General features: G+C 47.2%; 1 long non-coding RNA gene and 1 pseudogene across 8 annotated transcripts; one reads left to right on the plus strand and one right to left on the minus strand.

Moving 5' to 3' along the window:
* Positions 1-398: 398 nt before the first annotated feature.
* LOC102024735 lies at positions 399-6,517 on the minus strand. Of its 8 annotated transcripts, XR_001235734.1 has the most exons (6): positions 6,133-6,187; positions 5,550-5,710; positions 5,180-5,454; positions 4,951-5,011; positions 4,744-4,813; positions 399-3,285 (listed from the first exon to the last, which is right to left on the minus strand). It is a non-coding gene; the product is annotated as an uncharacterized LOC102024735 (long non-coding RNA). The 8 variants fall into 8 exon arrangements; XR_001235733.1 differs by having other exon boundaries at positions 399-4,813; XR_001235735.1 differs by having other exon boundaries at positions 399-3,033; positions 4,744-5,011.
* On the plus strand, positions 6,328-21,757 carry LOC102025408 (annotated as a pseudogene).
* The last annotated feature ends 2,514 nt before the right edge of the window (positions 21,758-24,271 follow it).

Below are 24,271 nucleotides of genomic sequence, written 5' to 3' on the forward strand. Positions count from 1 at the left end.
ACTTCCCACAAGCCATTTCCAAAGGCTCTTGAACCACATGGTCAGATATAGTCACAGCAACGACCCCACTCCTGGTACCAAATTCTGTCTTGGTTACTTTTTTCTCGTTGCTGAGACAAAATACCCAACGTCCAAAATGAAGGAAGGAAAGGTTTATTTAGCTTACAGTTTGTGGAGGTTTCAGTCCATACTTGGTTGGCTCCGAGGCAAAAGGTAGCAAAGCAACAAGAGCAAAGCAGGGAATGGCAGCCGAACAGCAAACAGCCAGAGCAAAAGGGAGGAATGGCGGCAAGGAGCTTTTTTCTTGCCTTTACTTTGTAAACAGGCTACCCCCACCTAAGGGGCATGCAGTTCTCACATAATCTTTATGCCCTCCTCTTCCACAGGCTCAGGATGTATACAAAGTAAGCATTCTGGCTTCCTGCTAAGTTACTTAGCCAAACCTCTAGACTCCCCAAGTTGACACAATGTTTTAACCATAACACACGGCAACCCCAGTTCTCAAGCCCTGCAGAAGGTTGGTGTCTCTATCCTCACTTCACATCTGGGGAAACTGAGGCTCAAAGAGGTTTAATTGCTGGCTGGGAAGTGAGAGAGCTTCAAGACAATGACCGTGCAGCCTGTTGACCTAGTCTGAGGGGTTTTCTGGGATGTAGGACTTGTCCTGCTGAAAATTAGTTCTGGGAAAGCCAGAAAGTGGTCACCCTGGGTCTGGCCGGGTCCACGCTGTCTTCCCCGCAAAGCTGGGCACCACCCTGCATGGCTCTCACCCCAATTTGGTTCTGGGACAGATGGGGCATCTACTGGCTGGATCGTGAGGACTGTAGCATCCATTTGTCTCTGAGTCACAGAGCAAAGTCAGGTGTGTCCACTTTGCGACTCCCAAGTCACCAGGTCCTCCTGCAGGTTCTCAGAACACGCTGGAAAGACCAGTCCCCGAGCTGACTCTCCCCAAAGATGAAAGCTGGGTGCATGAGTAACAAGCACCTCAGGAGACCTTCTGGGGAGACCACAGGTCCTCACCCAAAGGGCTGCTGGGGCCTGGTTGCAGAACCCTCGGAGTGGCCACGGGAAGAGGCAGGTCCTTACCACAAGGCACATGGCAGAGCCACGCCAAACTAGTTAGCAAAGCCTGACCACAGCCTCGCCAAAAGCAGACAGGACTTTTAGACATCTTCCAAAGATGATCCGTATTTCCTTCCCTTCCCTCCCTCCCGCCTCCTCCTTCCCCTCTCCCATCTCAGAGTTTTCTCTTTCAAGATGTCTCCCTGGACTATGCGGAACGTCTGCACTGACCAAACCCACAGGGGAGGGTTACTGCTGGAGCGGGGCCCTGGTTGGCCCCCAACACACACAGTGCCAAGCTTCCATGACCTCTGGTGGATCCCCTGGGCCTGCAGTCCCTGGGGAGGGTGCTCTGATGGCGAGGCGGGCGCGTGCCAGCAGCGGCAGCCGCCCTGTGTGCTGAGGCCACCTCTCCCTCAGCCCTAAGTGGGGCACTGCCCCCCTGACTGCCTGGGGTCTCCAACCTCGTGAGGCCCCTGCCGTCCTCCCCTTGCAAGACAAGATGGAAGACGGGGAGAAGCTCCGAGAGACATCAGGCTGGGCTTCTCTGTACACTGCGGGCTGGAGGCTGCACGGCCGCGGCGAGCTGCTCGAGTCTGCACCGTGGGTCACCGTGGGCCTCTGGGGTAAGAAGCAGGAGGAAGAAAGGGTCTGTGGCTGCTCCTCACGGCTCCCCTCCCCCTCCAGCTGCTCTACGGTTCAGCTCAAATGATTCTCAGCCCCTTTCTCTCCACCGTGTCAAACACGCATCTTTGTGTATGGCTTTGCCATCAAACTAATTTTCTTGTCTCCGTTTTCCTTTCCTTTTCCTCTGTTTCCTAGCAAAACCACTCACCAAAGTCAAGGGTCTTAAATAGATAGCGCTCGGCTTGCAGGGCCCTGCGCAGTGGGGGTAACACCCGCTCTCAGCCTGGGGCTCCCTGAGACTCCCCTGATAAGGCTGTGTGACCCGTGGTGGCCCAGTCAGGCAAGTTCGTCGTCTTGAGCTTGGTGTCTTCTCCAGGCTCCCGACTTGCTGCTTTTTGAGAGCTCGGGGCGCCCCTGGGCTTCAGCAGTGGGTGTGGGACGCTCCTCACCCAGGTGCTAGGGGATCACGGTCAGGCAGGGCTCCCACCCGTCATTCCGTGGATCCAGAGGCCTCCCAGGGAGGCCACCCCTGCCCCTGGGGGATGGTCACCACGCTGCTTTTCAGACAGTTCTTGCCAGCAGCCGGAAGCCCTGCTGCCTTGGAGAAGAGCGAGGCTTTTGTGGGTGAAGAAAGTCTCCTCCCTCCCTGCTCCGTGGACCAGGGGTATCCCCTCCCTGTTACCAAGGACTCCCTTCTCCAGGCTTTTGTTGCACAGGGTGACAAAGGAGCGCAAAGTCTGGGACCTCTGCCTTCGTTAGACCCTAGATGAGGAAAGCTGAGAGACTCTGGTGTGGAAGTAGGAGAGTGAAGACACCGTGGGCTTCCTCAGACAGAACAGCTTCTGTGAATGAGCACCGCTCCTGGGCCACCACACCCGGCTCCCAGGCATCAACTGACCTCAGCTCCATAAGGACGACAGGTGGCTTAGGTAAGATGGCAGAATCCACGCTTTGAATGAAGGGTGTGCAGTTCACTGAAAGGATGACTGCGTTATTACTAGTCCACAGCGACAACCAGGAAAACAGAGTGAAATTATGTCATAACTTCCAAGCCCTTTGCATCATGGAATGGGAGAACTCCTCTGCCAGGAAGAGCCAAGGGAAATACCTCCGTCCTTGGCCGGTGGGCACCTTCTTTGTCCTGGTTCTTGGGCATCTGCTGTTTCTCCTCTGCTCCCCGCATTGCTGCAGGCCCAGCCAGGGTGGCCAGGAAGGGACCTTGGTAGGTGACAACTTCCACACCTTCCGCAGGGGACTCAGCCTCGTCCAAGAGTTCATAGCTCCGTGGCGGAACTTGCACGGCCGTGTTCCCTCCTCTGGGTACCCCTGTTCTGTTTTATGCTGCACAGATCAGATTTGGAGCTTGGGTGGGTTAACTTTTCTTAAGCTGTATGTTTTCTGAAGTGTTTTTGGTAGTTTGCTGTCTCCTCGCTCCTATAGCCTGTTCTGCTGCTCCCCATTTGTGAACCGGCCTCCGACACCCACGCTGGCTTTAGGAGGGAGAACGTGGCTGCTCCTTGGTCCAGTCTCACTGCCTCTGCACAATTCTCCCAGCACCCCTGTTTGCTGTGGCGATGGGGGTTTTCTGTTCACCTGTTGGCATGAGCTTCACATGGTCTTCTGGTTGTGACCCCAGCTTAGGTACCATCTATGGGGCATATGCTATGTCCTAGGCATTACTGCTACGTGCTTCTCATACACTAATGTTAGTCCTTACACCAAACCTGTGAGATAAACACCACTGCTACCATTTTACATACGAGGAAATGCGGGCTGCAGAGGGACGTAAATTAACTTGGACCATGTAAGTGATAAACACAAGCCCTGCACTTGAACCCAACCAGCACGATTCGAAAGCCCACACTTTCTTCCCTTCCCACCATTCTTCCAGTCACTCAGCAGACACATCTGGAGCATCGACCCTTGCCTGGGTATTGCTGATAGAGCCTAACATCTGGCTCACCCCCCACCCTTTCTCCTATTTTTTTGTGACTTGTGACCATGGAGAAAAGCGTTCCCAACACATACAGCAAGGAAAAGCTCTGGAATAGCAAACAGAGGGAAAATAATGACAGATCTTCAGGTGTGCACGGCAGGTTTGCTAAGGACTAGGAGGAGAAGACGGTGAGCACTGCGGCTCTTGTGTACTTGTCCCAGGCAGCGCCTAGGTAGAGACAGATGCAAACACGTGGGTAATAAAGTCCCACTGTAATATAAGGGGCACAGGAGGAGGAAGAACATGAGCCCAAAACCAGTGTGCACTGTTTTGCCATCTTTTTATGACTACTGGGTGCGATGTTGCTAAGAAACCAGCGGCATCACCAATCCCATCCGGTACAGAAGACAAGAGGCTGGCAGATTGTGTGCTGGTCCCTGGGACTCTGGAGATGGAAAACCTAAGGGTTCACCTACAGGGAAAACCCCGCTGCAGCCAGCTACTTTCTGTGCTTATGAATTGTTTAAATAGTTTTCTTTTTGCTGAGTGGCAAGGCAAACTTTTCTTTAAAAAAAAAAAAAGCATACAGAGAGCTGATAGAGCGGAGCCCAATTCCTGCGGCCTGAACTGGCGCCCAAGCACAGCCGCGCTCTAGGTTGTCATGTAAGCATTTCCGGGTTGGCAGGACTGTGGACAGCACTTTCCTTGTCTTCCCTGTTAGGTAAATCCTGGCTTTGCTCTGGTGTCAGAGATTTTGTCTCAGAGAGACAAAATCCTTCCTTTGGTCCAGCGGATGAACCATGATCATCCTGGTTTCTCTATTCTTTAAGAAGGATGACCTAGTCGGCGTGGTGGCCATTGAGGGCAATTTTCATCAGGGAAACATAAGCGGAAGTCTGTGCGTGGCTTCTGGACAGATTTTGCACTGTGACAACCAGAGATGCACAGGAGAGAGCTCCTGCCTTTCCTACACGCCTTTGGACGGTTTAAAAGATGTGATGCACAGCCACCTTGCCGCCACTGAGGGCTGCACACTGAGAGCTACAGTGTGAAAGGGAAAAACCCAGGGCTCTTGGTGATATCACTGTACCCCTGAGTGGCCTGAACCCACATACCTGCAGGTTCTTCAGTGATGTAAAAACTGCTTCACGGTTTCAGCCACTTTGAGTTTCACCTCCGTGATTGCTGGAGAAAGAGAAACAGCTTGAAGCCAATGCATTATGCAAGAACCAAAGAACGCACCCGCCAAACCCTGTCTGCTGGGTTGCGTGGCCTCCAGAGGAATTTGGAAACTGAGAGGTGAGTGTGTATTTATTGAGCACCTGCTATGACAGGCAAGGGGCACACGGCAGGCAAGGTCTTCGTGATCATGGGAATCTCATTCTGGAAGATAAACGATAAACAAGTAAATAAGTACAGGTAAATGAAAACACTCGCAGGCAACCTTCTAAAGATTGGTTTCAATCAGCCCTAAGTGTAAACCCAAATTCTGAAATCAGATCTGGATTTAAATTCCATCTCCACCCCTTACTATGACCTTGCGCAACTTACCCAACCTTTTTGGGTATCAGTTTCCTGATCTGCAGGATGACAGTAATAAAAGACTTAATTCACAGGGCTGTGAGGATTCAGTAAGCAAAGGAGGTCTGTGTAGAGTGGCATATAACCTGGCACAGGGTCCGTCTCTCCAGATTTAGGGCATCTTTGTCATCGTCATGGTTGCAGTAACTCGTGCCGGGCACTGTGAGTTCTAAGGGTGAACAAGACGTAGACCCCACATTCAAGAAAGCTGGGAGGAAAGAAAGCACCCAGGCTCAGCCGTAGACCTGGGGGAATGAGCAGTGAGTGTCAGGAAGTGAAGAAACTCCCCGGGGAACTAAGTCAGGGAGCCCCAGCCCCACACAAGTTTTATAAACATTACCCCTTTTTCCACGTGGGAAGGAAATGTATGATCTGGACCACTGAAGCTCTTCTTTCTCAGGCTGAGGCTGCTCCCAAGAGAATCAAGGGCCTGTTCTACGGTCAGTAACGTCAAAAATAGAGTGTGTACAGGGGTGGCACCTTCCTGTTCACGTTACACACCTGCAAATGTACACAGATACTCCCATAAATGATCTCACAGAGCGCCGTCTCCCTCCCTTCGTCCCAAATCATACCCACTGAGCATACTGCCGCGTTAACCACCGTATCTAGCTCATAAAAGAAAGATAAACATCCAGCTGCCTGGTCCTCACGCCCACAGCCCCCTTCTTCAGGAACACCTGGGGAAGGTGGGCAGCTGACGCCCACACTCCCTCGGTGCACTTCCCGCAGACCTGCTCCCACTCTGCGCCCACAGCTCAGATGGAATCTCGTTAGCAGAGCCAGGGGAGGGGAGAGGAGAGAGAAAATACAGATGGGGGATGAGAACGGTGTTTGAGGAGACCTGAAATCGTCTCATCCTGGTCAGACCCTCGCCTTTCATTGTTTGTTATTTGTACATTCTGTCTCCAAAAGCAAACAACCTTTCATTAGCTGGGCCATCGTCCAGCCCTTAGCTGGGCTTCTGCCTGCAGAGCTGTGAGATCGATGGCATCAGACCTGAGCCGCAAAACGGAGCAATGCGCCAAATAAGGAAGCTGGGGATGGTCCAGGGTCTTGTTTCTCTGCCCCTCATCTCTCAGCTGCATACCCCAACTCTTGCCGGAGAGTCTTCCCCAGCTAAGAAAGAAGCAACGAGAAGGTAGCCACGGGAAAGTTCCACGGCCCTCTCAGAAGTCGCCGCCTGCATATCAAACCTGAATAACGAGGCGCTATGTAACCTGGGCAGACTTTCAGTCGGTTCCCTCCTGCCCACGCGGCAGGTTTTTCAGGTCCTTGCTTGAGCACACTTCCATGCGTAAATAAACGTGCTATCAGCGGCCGCTGAGCCAGCCCGGCTATTTAAGCAGGCTGGCATCAGCAACCGCAGATTCCAAACCTGGTCGCCTGCCTCAACTGCTCAGCCGCTCGAGAAAGTAAGTGACTTTCAGAGGTTTGCCTTGGAGGGAGAGAACTCACTGTGTAGGACCCAGAGGAAAAGGCTGTAGTTACAGTACTGTATTTGCTCTTCTGTTGGAAAACTGTGGCAGTGGAAGAGAGAATAAAAATGCAGGGAGCCAGAGAGTGCCCCTGGGTTTAAGATCCCAAACCCCTTGCAAAAATGTGCACTGGGCTGGTGGATTTGGAGTGCTGGTGTGTTGGGGGTGGGAGGTGGCCTTCTGGCCAGCAGTGAGATATTTTTTTGCTCGCCCACTTATTTCTGAAAGACTCTTGGAAGCCAGCATTTCTGTTACTCGGCCAGAAGCATAGTTTTGTGGTTTGGGAGCTGATATTTGCTGTGTTGCATCTCAGCCTTCTCTATAGTCAGACATAATGTTGTTTAAAAATATATTTTGTGTTCGAGGTAGAGGGGAGGGAATATCTCTGGGCTGAGATTGTGAATGTGCCATGTTGCTTATTGTTACATCTTGCTCTCGTAAGACTGATTTATAACGATGAAAACATTGCCTAAGATGAAAGGCATCCAGCACGCTGGGGTTTTGAGGAAATGGTATTTGTGATTTTTGCGCTTACTGGTGTCTAGGAACTCAGGGTACACTGTTAAGTGGAAGAGGATTCGTTGAATAAAGAGGAACAGCGCATCACATAGCTTCGATGAGAGGGTCTTGCAGGGAAGAGGAATGCCACAAGTCCCCAGGAAGTAGACCGCACCCTGCCGTGCAAGGGGTGACATAGGCTTCAGTACCAGCAGGGCAGGCAGAGAACAAAACAGCTCAGGGCAGGGAGGGACAGAGAGCAGAAGATTCGTAACAAGACTTCATGTTGGCAGGAGTCATGTGGGACACTAAAGGAAGTCGCATGACATTAATCCCATAGTTCAGCTGTGTAGGCCTAGCGCCCAGTCGTCAAGAGAACACTGGTGAAAGCCACAAACCTTTCCAGGTGTTTCCCACACGCATTGCCCCCGTTTGTCCCCAACAAACATCTGGATGCTCCTTTTCTGGAGCCCAGAAGCCCGCAGACCTTAAATTAAGACCCTGGTTTAAGAGCATGCTTTATTCTTTATCTGAGGCAGAGCTGCTGACAGAGGAGCCTGCAGAGGAGTAGCGGTTAAAACTCCTAACCTGTCCGGCCCTTTGGGGTCACCAAGCTGAAACTCAGTTAGAAGTTCATAAAAGTCTTCTGTCCATCAAGCAAATAATGCCTATGGGTTTCTCCGCGTCCTTGATTAGGGACTGGGAGGAAGAGGAAAGAAATGAAAAGTGGACCTGGGTCTCAAAGAGCTTGAAATCTAAAGTCTAGGCTTGTAATAATAATACGCCAGTCAAGGAGTAACAGGTACTGCACAACTCCCTTTGTAGAAGGCACAATTCAGCACAGGAGAAGAAGGCAGATCGGTGCTGCCTGGAGAAGGAGGTGAAGGAACATATTTGGGGCACTTGGGGGGATCACTAAAGGGGCAAAGAAAACTTTTGGAGGTGATGTTCACTATTATGACTGTTGACCCTTTCTTTCTCTTCCTTTCTTTCCTTCTTTCTTTTTTCTTTTTTCCTTCCTTCACTTCCTTCTGTTCTTCCTTCCTTCCTTCCTTTCTCTCTTTCAAGACAGAGTCTCACTATGTAGCCCAGGCTGGCTTTGAATTCTCAGTGATCCTCCTGCCTCTGCTTCCTGAGTGCTTAGTTTACAGGTGTGCACCACCACGCCCAGCTGCTCATTTCTCATATGTGGAAATTGTACACTTTTTTATCATCGAGTTGTACACTTGAAACATATGCAGCATTAAATGTCAATTACATAACGACTCACACTTCAGCAATATAGTTCTCTTTATAATGAAATGCAATATGAAAATACAAGATGATGCCGTGCATGTTGCCACATGCCTGTGATCCCAGCACTCAGGAGGCTGAGGCAGGAGGATTGCTTTGAGTTGGGGGCCAACCTGGACTGCACAGTGAGCTCAAGGCCAGCCCAAAGTACTTGGTGAGACCCTGTCTCAAAAAAACAAAAAACAAACAAACAAAAAGAAGAAAAAAAAGAAAAGATGAATAATTCTGGAAAATATTAAATTCAAGAAATAAAGCACAGAGACAAGACAGGAGAGATCATAGACTTTTTAGGACTCGGAGATGATTTAGGGATTGTCAGACCTGGAGAACTTTTTACAAAACCTCAGTGACTGGGCTTCACTGTAGGCAGATTAGCCAGATCCCTTCAGTGAGGCGCTCCGGCCTGCATTTATAAAGTACTCCTGTGCAGCTAGGGACGACAGCCAGTGAAACTCAAGCCCCTCACTTGGCAGATGAAGATGGCAAGGGCCATAGAGTATGGGGCAGTCCAGGGCCACATGGCCAGTGTGTCCCATGTCAGAGGAAGGCTGGGAGGCCCAGGGAACACCGTGAGGGCTCAGAGGGAAAGAGCTGCTTCGGCTCTGAGGCCAAGGTTCCAGCTCTAGCTGAGACAGGGGACCCGGGCCTTCCAAGGCCATTCTTGGAACCCGGAAGTGCTCTGGGCACAAGCTTCAGGGATTGTTCGGCGCCTCAGAGGTGCATTTGTGCAGGAGGAGTGTGCTAATGCGAAAGGGGAGGATGAGAAGGATTGTCTCAAAACTGAAGCTTCTTTTTGTTCCCTGGATGGTGTCTGCTGTAAGCAAGAGGATTATACAGTAATTACTGAGAAGAACCTGGGTGGAAGCACCAGGCACTCTGCTCTGGGGCACAGCCAAGTTGTTTGTTCAAGAAATAGGATGAATTCTTAGCACAGGGATTAGTCTATCTGGCACTACTGGGTCCTGTGGCCACCTGGTCAGGTTTTAGAGCGAGTCCCATTTTCCCTTCCACCCAAATGTGCACTTCTGGGGCCTCACTCTCTCGGGGCTTTGCCTACCCTCCTGGGAAAGCTAATTAAAGTTATGAGTGTAATACGCAATAATTTCTTAATTTCCCTCCCTGGGATATTAAATAGGTTCCAGCAAGATAACATATCTGGGAGTGCTTTGAAATGTTATGTAAATATAATTACCATTTGAATTTTTAAATGAGGCACTCAGGAGAATCCGTTTTAGGCAAAATATGTAATCTCTACTTGTTAGAACCAAGCAACTTGCTGAGAAAACGTACAGCAAGACCGTGGGTTTTCAGTAGAATTCTGCAAGTCCCACCCTGTAGGCAACTATCCACAGATTGTGGGCGCTGACAGATTTCTTTTTCTGAATCAGACCGTTCTTTGTTAAATTCAGTTGTCCTCATTGGAAGAGGCTGTATTTCATTTATCTTTCTGAAAAATGGAAAGCTGCCTTACGGTCTCTACAGTGTGGACAAAACATCAAGAGGTTCTGTCTCAGGGCTTTGCAAACATCCCTCATTCCCCCGGCACAGCAGAAGGCTGGCACTGGGAGAGCAGCAGGCTCAGCTGTAGTGACCAGGAGCCTCCTTCCTTGGGGACTGGGTCCTGTGGTCCCAGCAACCCCCGCTACCGGTTCTGGGGGTGCTGTGCCGATGCCTGCCTGTCATCCCATTGGAAAAGCTGAGACTGCTTTGGTGTCCCACCCCTCCTTTCTGGGGAGGCGCAGGGAAGCAGCAGCAGGCACAGTGGGGAAGGGAGGGCACAGCAAGCTCCGCCCGGTGCCCTGGGAGCTGCAGACTCACTGCAGACTTGGGCTCTGCACAGCAAGTGGCCGTCAACGCCGGTCTAATGTTAGCAGGCTAAATGCTGCTTCCTGCCAGAGTTTCCCGAAAAAGTCAAAATTAAAAATGTGAGCAAGCGATGGGTTGGCGTGCCTGATAAAACGGGTTTGTGTAAGTGACAGACTCCCTCCTTTGGATGGCTTTTCTTTGACCATTTCCCCATTACCTTTATGTTGAAATTTTCTCAGTGTGGAGTGGTTTAGTTCCCAGGGTCACTTTGACACTTTTTAGAGAGGCTGTGCTATGACCCAATCCAGATGAGGCTTTGGATGCTGTTGATGGCTTCCTCAGGCTCCTAAACACCAAGGGAGTGGAGATGGCAGATGGGAGAAAGGTGGGTGGCCTGGAGGGTTGTATAAAGTGCCAACCTGCCCGTTACAAACCACCATCAAAGGACCCCAAGACAGGTCCTGGCCCTCTCGGTCCACACGCATCTCGCCCGCTCCCTGGGGTGTGCCTGCGGCAGGCAGACCGTTGAGGGTGCGGAGGACCTGAGGCCACCTGTGTCCCCACGCGGACGGGCAAGTCTGTGTGCTCCTTGGCTGCACCTGGCCCTCGAGGCCCTGACGTGGCATTGCCATTCCGGCGCTGTGGACCCTGAAGACACTCTGTGCAGGGTGTGGGGGGTGGGTCCCAGCAGGAGCAGGTCAGGCTCAATCTGGGCTCTGCGCCAAGTCCTTTACAGTCCCGGCGACTCACTTCCCTGTGGGAAGACTCGTGTTTGTACTGCCCAGGTTGAGAACTCATTAACGTGCGTCGGCTTATCAAAAGTGAAGCTCCAAATAAATGCTGGGAGTTCAAGGAGTGAGTCATCACAAGGTTAAGTAAGTTACTCTGATACTCGTCAGGTTGTGTTAGCTCACAGGCATGTCCTACAGCAATGGAAGCCCCGTTAAAAATAGGGAAGCCCATTTTTACCCATCCCATACAACTTCTTATAACTTCCTCCCGGTGGTTTTGAGAAAATGTGACTAAACGTAGAAGCCCAGCCAGATCTTTCACAAGTGAACTATTCTGCCCTTGTATGCTAAAAGCAAACAAAAAGATGTAGATACCAATCTGTTCTAATCTCAGTGTATACGGGGCAGGAAGCTAATGACCGTCATTCTAGCCACTGGATAGGTCAAGAGGTCAAGATGGGGCTTTCCTGGAATTGTTAAGGTCGTGGCAGATCTGCTTACACAGTGTAGTCTTTGTCGATGTGTTTCCGTTTCCTTCCTGTGTGGCTTCTCCCCAAGGAAATGTACACTCACAACCGACCTTAGCTCTTATACTCGCTCAGCCCTTCCCGAGTTCCTAGTCTACTGGTGCCCAAGAGTGAAATCTATTCTGTGAAAAACTTTCATTCAGTAATAAATGCCGGAAGTATCTATGACTTTATGAAGTCCTCCTCTTCATTCTCCACCTTGGGAGATGGCTAGAATTGGGGGGTGCAAACCGGGAATGAAGACAACAGGAGACCAACAGGAGACACTTCCATCACCTCACCAGACTGGGCTCAGGGCTCCCCGAGTGAAAAGGGAAACACATCATTGGAACAAGTTTTGAAGAGTTCCTAGATGACTAAGCATTAGTCAGACCTAGAAGAAGCAGCTAAAGGACCTGGTCTTATTTAATGTGCACAAGAGAAAGCTAAAAAGCCATTCGGTGACACTGAAAACAGGAGACGTCCTTGCCCTTTCGCCTCACCCTTTAAGGAGAACCGGAGCCCAGGTGTTGGTGTGAGCTGCAGTGGGAAGACGTACATGAGCCATGATATACGCCCTTGTTGGCAAAAAGTACACTGAAGAGAACTTTGCAGGCAAGCTCTGAGCACACTTTTTTTTGTGTGTGTGGTACCGGGAACCGAACTCATGACCTCGCACTTGCCAGGCAGGCACTGTGCCACTGAGCTAAATCCCCAGCCCCTGTAGGCAAGCTCTGAAGAGGAGAAAGCCGTCAATCTTTTAACTGTTGAGTGGTTTTTGCTTTCTTTGCTCACTTTGACACCTAGGCTTATGTTACCATATTCTTCAATTCGTGTTATACACAAGGCCCACTCTGAGATTTCCCATCTTATTCTATTTCTCAATGTTTTAACTCTACATTGTATTTTGAAATTCATGCTGCTGTTGATATCTCTAATGCGTTATTTCTAAGTGCTTATGAATATTCTTCTGTTTAGCTATGGCTTTATTTACTGAAGCATCTAGTGTTGCTGCTTATTCTTACAAATGATGTAGTAATGCATGTCCTCGAAAGTACACCGGACTACCCCCTGAGATGTGGGTATGGGGTAGGGAAAGGCCAGGCTGGAGAGCCTGTGCTTCCTCGCCCAGTGTGGAATACTGAACTGCCCATGGACAGCACAGACGCGGCATCACAAGTTCTGATCTACTACTTCAAACATTCAGAAGCAGCGCAAGGTCGTGAGTTCGGTTCCCGGTACCAGAGAAAAACCAAAAAAAAAAAAAAAAACCAAACATTCAGAAGCTTCTTGGTGTTTCTGAATATTTTAATTAGAGGCAGATTGACAGAAACAACTTTCTATAACTTAAAGAGAGAGCTTTAGTGAGCTCCCTTTCTTAATGTCATTTTCTTAAATTGAAATTTGTCTCTACCTTGATCACTGATTACCGGGACAAGACAAATGAAATGCTCTAAGAAATTGTATTGTTCCTGAGGCTGAGCAAAGTTTATAAAATGTCTTACCATTTCAAGTGTTGCAAAATGTAGTGTCATTCAGTTACCTGACATTATATCCTGAGTCACTGGAAAGATGGATTAGTACCTTGTGTTTATGTAGTGTTTGCAGTCTATAGCACCATTCATAAATATCCCGTCTCATTCAGTCCTACAATAACACCTTGAGAAAGGCGGAGTAGGATGACCATGATGGGTGATGTTTCAGGTCACTTGGAGAGTAAGCGATACAGCTGGAGGAAGACTTCAGCTCTTCCAAGGCTCCATCTGTCTTTTCCTGTAGTGTGTTTGGTGCTTGGAGAAGAGATCTGTGGTGGGTTCACAGTTGTGCCGTGAGCTGGGCTTTCTACTGTGTCTGTCTTCTTCAGGTATTTTGTGATGTGGTGAGGAAGCTAAAGCCTCTGTTTTTCCCACCGCCAGGATACCTGCTCATACAAACAGCTCAAGTGAAGAAAAAGTAAGGCCCGTAAACTGAACGTCCCGGCAACAGGCAGCATGGGCGGTTGGACTTTAGCATAATTCAGAGCTCCACAAGGTGCCTGCTGTGTGTCCCTTGTATCCATTAGCTAACTGCAGTCGTAAAATGAGAATGGTGGTAGGGTCATAAAATGTAATAATTCATCGAGGTAGATTTACGCAAAGTGAAAACTCTATTCTCTCAGTCCTTTCTGGGTTTTTCATAATGCACAGACTCTCTGAGGAAGCCATGAGTACTTGCTTAATGTGGGGTTCAGTGGCCAAAGGAGGAACACGCAGCGGGGAAGCCTAGCCACCCGGTGACCACGTCTGTGTGAGGCCACACGGGACCCTGATTACTGCTTCTCGTCGCATAGTTCTGGCTTGGGCAAAAATACTGTCCACCTCTGCATAGCTTCTCAGAAAATAAACCATGATGTCAGGGTTTAAACATGCTCCAAATGACAGATGATCAGCTTTGCCCAGAGTCTAGCGGGGATAAGAACATTTTCAGAAAGGGTCTCTAACTCTTTAACATTCTAAAGTTACTGTATCGCTGCAGGGCAGTAAGACAACTTTATCCATTTGGTTCTCGATTATCTCTGTGGGACTTATCTGTGTTGGATTCATTTTGATTACCAGACTGATTTCTGTCATCACCATTTCAATTTTTGAGTATTCCTCCTCTTCTATACCTCTCCCTGTGCTGCTATTGATCTAATTAACGCTCACCTAAACAAAACATAATTAGGAAGTTAAGTAGTCAACCGAAAGCTAAGAACTTACTTCAAAATACAGAAAGAATATTTATAGCTGCCATTTTTACTTATTTGGGCCATTTCTCCTCTCCACAGACTATTTATTTATTTATTTATTGTCTTTTTGAGACAGAGTCTCACTGTGCAGTTCAAGCTGGACTTGGGGTCACTTTGTAACCCAGGCTGGTCTAAAACTCACAACAATCCTCCTGCCTCAGCCTCCCAAGTGCTTCCACAGACTATTTACAAAGTTGATCTTTGTTGTTGTTATTTGCTTTCAAGCTTAGTCGTATAAATTTCTCTTTAGTTTTAATGATTCTTGTTAGGAAACCCGGAGAACTTTTGCTGTAGCAAAAATCCACTTGTCTAACTTCTTGTGTGTTCACTCATCAGACACTTTCAAAGATGAGATTTGATCATTAAATTTACTTCACAGATCTCACCCTTCCTCTAGTAGGTAGTTTGAAAAGCACATGGCTTGGCTCCATAGAAAACTTTAGAACCAGCTGTTTTGGTTTCTGTTTATATTTGATCATAAGACAAAGCCCTGTTTGAGATATAATGGATATTCACACTCACTAAGCATTAGTATAACTGTGCTAACAACCCACACCAGGCAGAGGCTCAAGCAGGATTCATCCTACCAGACACATTTCTAACCTAGTATTTAAGTTGCAATAAAAATGAAAGGTCAGGAAATTGAAGCTACTGGGTATCCTCTTACCTTTAACTAAGAGCTGCAATGTTAGGCTTTCTTAAGAGTAAAAAAACAGCCTCCTCTTCATTACCCTGTCTAAATATATGTTGTTCTGTCCTCTAAGAGACTGCTAGGCTACAATTTGCTAATCCATATAGCACCAGAGCAGCCCAAGCACTATAGGAGCTGTTTACGGGGCTCACATCCAAATGAGGAATGTAACGGTTTATCTCTAAGAGGGAACTAGAGGTGCAGGTTGCCTGGGCTGCTCCCCTTCTATGCCTGGTGACCTCTCTGCTTAAGAGCATTCTTTTTACTCTTAAGCATTCCAGGTCAGATGATAAATCCTTTGGCCACCTTGATTTAACAGACAGCCTGGGTATTAAGAAGCACCTGGGTTCAAAATGTTTTGCAGGCTCCTCATTGCCCTTTGAAGTAGGAATTTGGTACAAAATGTTCAGCAAATTGAGGACAGAGCTCAGAATGTCCTCTGTACTGCACTTTTTTTGGGCCAGTGACATCCTTAAACTGCTTGTGCAGAACAACGTGATAATTTAAAACCCAGGCCACTCTGATCATCAGAATTTTAGAAGAGAAATCATCTCGGGGTCATCTGGCCCAACACCTTCACTTTTCTGGATTAAAAAATAATTATAAGGGGCTGGGGATTTAGCTCAGTGGCACAGCGCCTGCCTGGCAAGCACAAGGTCGTGAGTTCGGTTCCCGGGACCAGAACACACTCCCCTCAAAAAAAAAAGTCCTTAAAAATTAATTATAACACTTCCGAAAATCTGTCTGTTGTTTTACACTTTGCTGAGTTGTTGCATGAGTATCATTTCACTGGGTCCTAACTGGAGTAAACAGGCAGGGAAGGAGGCTTTGGCTACATTTTACAAATATAAGACTAAATTTCAAACTAATTAAATGACACCCCCAAGGTCATATGAAGACTAAGTGAGGAGCTGAAGTTGAAACCTAGCCTGACTCCTTCTCCAGGGCTTCTTTCACTATCCCACAGCACTTTATATTTTCATTCATAAATGCAGACTGGAAATGTATCACCTCCATATAATTACTCCTCACAGATATGCAGCATTCCCGCTGTAACCACTGCCTTACACTCCAAAGCCGCTCTCTCTACTGTTGTCTCTCCGCAGGCGACAGGAGCGCTGGCCAGCAACTAAACTGTTCTTGTCTGACAGCGCCCCTTGGTGGCAGGCTCAGGAACATGACACACAAAGTCCTATCCGTTTTCAGGTATCTTGGGTAGAAGGATGTGGAGGAAAAGAAAAAGGAAGGTAACCCTGGATTTTCTTTTCTTTTTTCTTTTTCAAGAAAAAAAAAAAAAGCTTCAATTGTAAAGTTAAAGAGAAGCTAGGAAAGGACTCCAGTGTAAGTAGCTGGAGGTGAGGGTCACACTCTGATATGGGGTGGGGGGTTCAGACTGGCCAGCTCACAGAGGCAGGATGCCACTTCAGGTCTTTTCTTTATTGTCCATAGTTACAACATGATTAATCATATCTCAGACAACCTATGTCTCACACCAACACTCAGCATTCCCGTTCCTTGTCCCTCTTTCCCAGTCTTTATCCTATCTATGACAGCACATCTCTAATTATTCTTCTTCTATGTCAAGATGAAGAAAGTCATACTTCCTTTTTGTTTTTGTTTTAATCCACACTTCCTTTTTGTTAACACACATTAGTTATATAGAATGGTGTGTTTCACGGTGACATCTTCGTATGTACATATAACATACTTTGATCACATACCCCCACCACCACCATATAAATGGACCTTTGCAAAAGCAGCTTGTTTACCAATGGAGACCTCCCAAGAGGAGATCACAGAGATGGGACTCTCTCCTTTCAATTGCCTGTTTATTTCCAAGAAGGTAAACTAAATATTTCATTTATTTCACAGCATACTCAAAAGAGAAGCTTGGGCTCCATTGTTGTCTTTCTCCATTTTCCCATGTGTCCACATATGAGAGTAAAACAGGGTTTGGGCTATCAGTGAAAAGAACTCAGTGTATCCACAGAGTCAAAATTCTCTTTCTTTTTCTCTGTGAGAGAGGGTCTATCTATGTAGTCCAGTCTGGTCTTAAGCTCTCCATCCTCCTGCCTGAACCTTCTGAGTGCTGGGATTTCTGGAGTGACCTACCACACCCACATATGAAAGGAATTTTATTTTCAGGATTAACCAATGATTCATTCACTGCTGGAAGTCATTCACAGACCCCTTCCCTTCTGGTATCATAATACTCTCTGTTTTCTGTTTGTTTGGGGTTTTTTTGTTTGTTTTTCTCCAGTACCGAGAATCGAACTCATGACCTTGCGCTTGCCAGGCAGGCGCTTTGCCACTGAGCTAAATCCCCAGCCCCTCTCTGTTTTCTGAACAGTGTATAGAAAGTCTAGATCACTCAGAGCCTTGTTATAACAACCATTTCAGAAGGCTCCTTAGTCAGTTCACTACAAGGCTGAATATCTAGGGGCTGAGTTGCTCAGCTCCAGCTGTCTAGTTGTAGCTGACCTGTCCATCTCATTCTGTGGGGTGCTGGACCTTTTCCTCCTGGCATGTTCCGTTACTCACTAATGTCATCTTCCCTCTATGTCTGCCCCAGAGAGTGAGGAGAAACAAAGCCACCTGGGTGATGGCGATGCTGCCGGTGGTAAGAACTGGAACTGTTGGCTGACCCACCGAGCTGGTCAGAGCCGTGTGCGCTCACCAGAGCTGAGGACCAGGGCTCAGGGAGGGAAGCACTGCCCCCAGGGCAGCCCCGGGAAAGGCAGGGCACAGGCTCACTGCTGACCCCTGTGCCACTGGCCGCTTGCCTGTCCTTTCTACCACAGCTGCCCAACCGGAAGTTCTGTCTACACAGCTACACCGTGCCAAAAGAAAAGATGGGGTACTGATTAAGAGAGTAGGTGCCGAAGCCAGAATTTCTGGGTTTGAATCTGTCATTTACTAAACCTGTGATTTGGGGGAAATTACGTACATCTCCTAAAAAGTTTATGTCAGTGTAAGTTTCTGTTTACATCAATTTCCACATGTGTAAGATGAAGGTAAGAGCACCTGCCTCACAGTGTCACTGTTCCTTTATGGTTAAGTGAATTAATGCCTCTGACCACTTAGGCCACAGCCTGGCACATAGTAGTTATGCAATAAATATGTTGTCATAAAAACAAGATGAGATGTCTGTATTCGATTCAACAATAGGAATTAACTCTACATTGTTTGAAGCGCTGAGAATAGAAAGGTATAAAAATCTATAAAGTTATCTTTTCTAATTTCATGCTTCAGTTAGTACTGTTGAAAACACAGCAGTCTTTGCCTAAATTATGTCCTAAATGAAGTCACGTCAAATACCATTGGTTAAGATCTGCTCCACAGATATCTAATGAGTACCAGGTAAGTGCCAAGTACTCTTAGTGCGTGCTGGGGAGACACAAATGTGTGGGAATGGACACATTCCTCAGAGGAGAGTATAAAATTTAGTGGGGAATCCAGGCCCCGGAGAAATTACTCCGGAACAATTTCAATGTGTTCCAAGATAACTTTCAAAAAATCCACTCACTAATTCATAAACTATTTGTTCCTGCTTAATACCATCTTCCTCCCTACTCTTCTGCCTGGTTAATGCCTTGTCATTAATAGAGGAGGAGAAAAAGGAGGAATTGGGAAGCAGTGGTGAGGAATGAACAGAGAGATCTTTATTGCAGAGAAAACACCAGCGGTGAAATACGAAGCCAGTGCGCAGTACAGGGAAGACACAGAGGGGACGTTGCTCCCCACGCCTCGTTTTGGAAGCCTCGAGAGGTTCCATCCAGCCGTACATCTTCATGAAGCAACCTACCCGGCATTTGATTTTTTAAAAAAAGTTCTAATTTCAACTTAGCCCTTTAGTATTCCAGAAATATTAAAAAAGAGATCATTATCTGGAAAAAGCAAAATGTGTAAACTGCTCTTACGAGTTTGCCAAACAGGAGACGCCTTACCGAGCACTTAGCTCGCAACCATCTAACGAACAATCATGTAATTCCCCACAGGCAAGCTCTTTACAGTTAGAGACGTGTTCCGGAGCAACAGCATCTGAACTTTCCAACAGAGCTGTGAACAAGCACAGGTGTGTATTACCACATTCGCGTTTTCCTTTACGAGAGAAGTAGAAGCCCAGCGAAGTGATCAGTATTTGGGACTTCTAACTATGTGAACTTTTACTATATTAACTCAAATTTCACTTTATTCTTCATCCTTCTGTTTCTTTCTTTTTTTTTTTTTTTGGTTTTTCTCCGGTACCGGGAACCGAACTCACGACCTTGCGCTTGCCAGGCAGGCGCTTTTGCCGCTGAGCTAAATCCCCAGCCCCATTCATCCTTCTGTTTCTTAGTTAGGACAGAGGGCTTTTTAAGGCAGGAGGAAAGATCACTTAAAAAAAATAATCCTGGAAAATAACAAATGAATTAGCAAGTACACAGAACACATAAAAGCATCCGAACTGAAAGTAAAAAAGGAGCATGTAATAAGACCTGGGTGAACGACTGAGGGGCGTGCGGTCTCACAGCAGGGCTGAAAAATCAGAAACTAAACCTGAAGACACAGGTGCCTGACAGAACTGCAGGAACAAGGTTCTCGGCACGGTTGGCTCGCTGGCGACCTGCTGGCATGGCATGAATTCTCAGGCGTTTTGGTCTTCCAGCTCCTTGCGCCAAGTGCTCTGTGTCCTGGAACAGCTTGCTTGTTTGTCGCTGCAAAGCTACAAGTGGTTCTGCTGCGTGCCTGAAATCGTCACACGGGCTCAATATTAAGAGCTGAGATCTCACGGACAAACTTAAACACTCTCCCCAAGTTACCTGCACTCCGGGGGCCTCATCCGCAAAATGGAATTAGAGGGGAACTTGAAGGGGAGACTCCATGACCTCTGTCGTCTACTGTCGGATAAACACAGGGCTTTGGAAAGGGATGTGGGAAAGTCTGCAGGGCTCAGGAGTAAAGGGAATGGGGCTGGAGAAACCACAGCAGGTCAGCAATGGTCCGGCCCACACTGGCAGAGACCCACTGCCTCCTCCCCAGTCTTCAGAGAAGTGACCGACCGTGACTCAGGTAGCACTCAAAGATCCAGACGGGCGATTCAGGGACAGCTTAGAATTTCTTACACCATAGCGCGCAGTATTTGGAGAAACAAGTTAACCTTGATGCTCATGGAATCACAGATCGCCTTTGCTGCCATAAGCAGAATCAAAGGTAGAATCCTCAGTCTGCTCCTGACGCTGTAGATGAGTTGGTCAATTTCTCTTGGCTGCAAAATAAGACTAACTCTTCTGATGATAAGCAAGGTTGTGAGAGGGACTGAAATGACGACCGCCTGTCTTCTAGACATCCTCCAGATTCTGCAGTCCAAACATCTGAGCACATTATCCAAGCGCGCATGCGCATCTTGTTTGAAACCCACAGCCCAGTGGGGTTGCCCTTTTATATTTTCTGTCTCTCTCCACATCCTTGCTGCTTCTTTACTCAGTCATTTTAAATCTATCTCTGTGGTTTCCATTTGGAGACTGATATTTGCTTTTCGTGTGTGTGGTACTGGAGGTTGAACCCGGGGGTGCTCGTCCACTAACCCGTGTCCCTCGCCTTTTTTGTTTTTATTTTGAGATAGGCTTTGCTAAATTGCCCAAGTGGGCCGTAATTTTGTGACCTTCCTGTCTCAGTCTCCTGAGTAGCTGGGATTATAGGCACGTGTCACTGTGCCTGACCGGACTGGTATATTTTTAAAGTACAAAGTCAAGTACTAACTCGCAAGAGCTCTCTAGAAGCAAAACAGTAAGACTTTAGTCAGCCATGCCTCCAGAGGTCCCACGGATCTGTTTCTTGCTTCAACAGTGTTTGGACAGAACAGACCAGGGCACTCCCTCTCTCTCTCTCTTTTCTTTTTTTTTTTTTGGTACCGGGAATCGAACTCAGGACCTTGCACTTGCCAGCCAGGTGCTTATGCCACTGAGCTATATTCCCGGTCCTCCTCCTCTTATCTTCCATCCACCTTCCAGGTACAAATTTCGGGACCATCTTCTCGCCTATCTCCTTCCAGGACCCGACAACACCATTCTTTTGGGGGTAGCTCCTTATTGCCGACCAGCCATGACCTCTCAGGTTCGCCAGAATTATTCCGCCGAGGTGGAGGCTGCCGTCAACCGCTTGGTGAACTTGCACCTGCGGGCCTTCTACACCTACCTGTCTCTGGGCTTCTACTTCAACCGTGACGATGTGGCTCTGGCGGGCGTGGGCAATTTCTTCCGCGATCTGGGCAACGCGAAACGCAAGGGCGCCGAGCATCTTCTGAAGATGCAAAACAAGCGCGGCGGCCGCGCTCTCTTCCAGGACGTGCAGAAACCTTCTGAAGATGAGTGGGGTAACACCCTGGATGCCTTGGAAGCTGCCCTGGCCCTGGAGAAAAACCTGAACCAAGATCTTCTGGATCTTTACGCCTTGGGCTCTGCCAAGGCAGACCCCCATATCTGTGGTTTCCTGGAGACCCAGTTCCTACATGAGGAAGTGAAGCTCATCAAGAAGATAGGCGACCACCTCACCAACCTCCGCAGGGTGGCTGACCCCCAGGCTGGGCTGGGCGAGTACCTCTTTGAAAGGCTCACCCTTCAGCACAAGTAGGAGCCTACGCAGCCCGGCGGTCTCCGAGGGGCTCCTGCATCACCTACATCACGGCTTCAGCCTAATCCTCTCCCTCCAGCCACTTGGCAGTTTTTCACCTCTCTGAGCCCCCTTCCAAATCTTGGACCAAAAGAAAATAAAACATATTGCAGAAAAAAACAAAACGGTCTTACTAATTCATTTTCCATACATTTTTTTGTATTGCTCCTGGTGGGGGGAAAAAAAAAACAACTGAGCTAGACTGGGACAGAGTTCTACCTTTCATAAAAATATTTCAAATTCCCTTCTGGGCTGGAACAGGAAATGCTCCTACACAGTAAATACTCCTACACAGTAAATAGTATGGAACCTTTTAACCCCAAGAGGTCATGCAAGCTGAAAACATAAATAGCTTCTAGAAAGTTTCAATACTGTTCATGGAAAAGGGACACACAACTGTGGCACACACGGAGAAGGTCCAGAATACAAGGGTCGGTAATGATGTGGAGAAAAGGAAACTCTATGCATAGCTGGTGAGACGGTAGTTTCATCAACAACTTGGGAAAATGATCTGATACTGTGTTGTGAAGCTGGACAGTGATGCACTCTGTAAGCCAGCAGTCCGGTCCTGTTAAATACCCTAGAGAAATCTTGCTGGGAGGCAACAGGAGACAGGGACAAGAATGTTCCAGAAGCAATGTTAAGAACAGCAAAACACTAGAAATAACCCAAGCATCCAGTGGTATGCAAAGATATCCCCCATTTCTGGTGTATTTATAAATGGAATCAGCAGTGAATATAAATGAACTTCTCTACATGTAGAAATATGGATGATCTTAGAAAAAATGCCGAATGAGTGAAGCAGTTCTCCAAAGAATTATATATACCGGTAGTATGATATCATTTTGATAGAGCTCATTAAGACATAAAATTTATAAAACTATTTTTAGGGATTCACACATATGTGATAAAACTCATTTTAAAAGTATGGTAATGAATAATGTAAAATTCAGTATCATGGTTTCCTTTCTAGGTCAGCAAACTGGGTGGGACCAAGGGAAGAATACGGGTAGCTGTTAGTCTTGGTGGTGCCTTGATTCTTAAACCAGGAGGTATTCATAATACTATTTTACCTAATTATGCTTCATAACTTACATGTGCATTCCATATATCCTTCTGATACCCAGTAATGTTTCAGTAGAAAATGAAAATGTCTACATCAGTAACTCTAAGTAGACTTGGGATACAACTCCTAGACTTTTTCAGAGGATGTTATTTGCTGCCAATAATAAAATAAAACTGAGAACAAAGTGGGCCACTGATCTGTTCAAGATTGTGGTTTTTGGGGGCCCACACCTGTAATTCCTGCACTCTGGGAGGCTGAGGCTGGAGGAGCCCAAGTTTGAGTCTAACAACTTAGTAACTTCACGACTTAGCAAGATCCTGTTTCAAAACCAAAAATTTAAAAAAGGGCTGGGCTGTAGCTCACTGTGAAGGGCCTGGGTTCAAGCTCCAGTACCAGAGGGGAGGAGGAGAATGTGAACTTTTAAGAAAAAAAATTGTTTTTCTAACTTTAAAGTAGTAACCACTTTTTTGCAGGGGGAGGGTACTGGTGTTGTGCCTCTGAGCTATATCCTGACCAGTGAGCAGTTATTATAGACAGTTTGAAAAAGTGGAAAAATAGAAAGAAGAAAAACTTCCCTTTTTTATTTTTTCTTCATTCATAATTGCACAATGTGGATGTAACCACTATGAACATTTTTGTTATATTTTCCTTCAGTTTTTGATATGTAAAGTTAGATTCAATATAGCATTTAAAATGTATGTTCCTGTTTAGATTTGGAATTTAGATTTGTCTTCCTTGAAGACAGCAATAATGCCCTACGTGTGTATGATGTGTTTGAAATCTAAAGTTCAGTCTTAAGTTCCATTAAATGTATTTTCTACATAAATGGGGGCTGAGGGTGTAGTTCAGTGGTAAAGCATTTGTCTAGCAATTACAAGGTTGTGGGTTCGATACTCACCAGCACACACAAAAATATATACATAAATGATAACTTAAATTGTAGCATTTCCTGACTGGAAAGGGAATTAAAAGCCAATCAAATTCAAGGTTGCCAAATCTTTTATACTGTAATTTTTAGCTTCAAAATCAATTATTAGAACTATGTGTGATGGGGTGGAAAGAGTTTTTCTTTCAGTAATCTTTTTAAAACTCTGGTCTCAGCACGGCAATATTTGAAGTGGAAAACATGGCATGTGTTGAAATTGTAAAAATTGTAATGAAAGACACATTCACTGCCATTAATCCCCCTCAAAATACTCCCTGTCACTCTGAGCACATTGATCCCATCCTTGCCACTTTCTGAAGCAGTTCTGGAAGTCCTCTTTTGTGAGGGTCTTCAGTTGCACCGTTGTGGCTGCCTCCGTGTCCTGAACTAATTCAAAATGTTTACCTGAAGGGGTCCTCTTTACTTTGGGGAAGAGGCGGAATCGGCATGGTGCCACATCCGGTGACTGTGGGTACATCCTGTTGCTTTACAACCTGCCTTTCCACTGGATGGCACTTGGCGGCAGCACTCACCATATTTTCCACCACATCTCACAGACACTCAGGAAAGGACTTCCAGAACTGCTCCAGAAGGTAGCAAGATGATGGGGCAAGAGTGTCAGAAGTGATGGGGATTTTGAGGGGGATGAA

This window comes from Chinchilla lanigera, unplaced genomic scaffold (assembly GCF_000276665.1).
Source record: "Chinchilla lanigera isolate Chin_1 unplaced genomic scaffold, ChiLan1.0 scaffold00046, whole genome shotgun sequence".
NCBI classification, from domain to species: domain Eukaryota; kingdom Metazoa; phylum Chordata; class Mammalia; order Rodentia; family Chinchillidae; genus Chinchilla; species Chinchilla lanigera.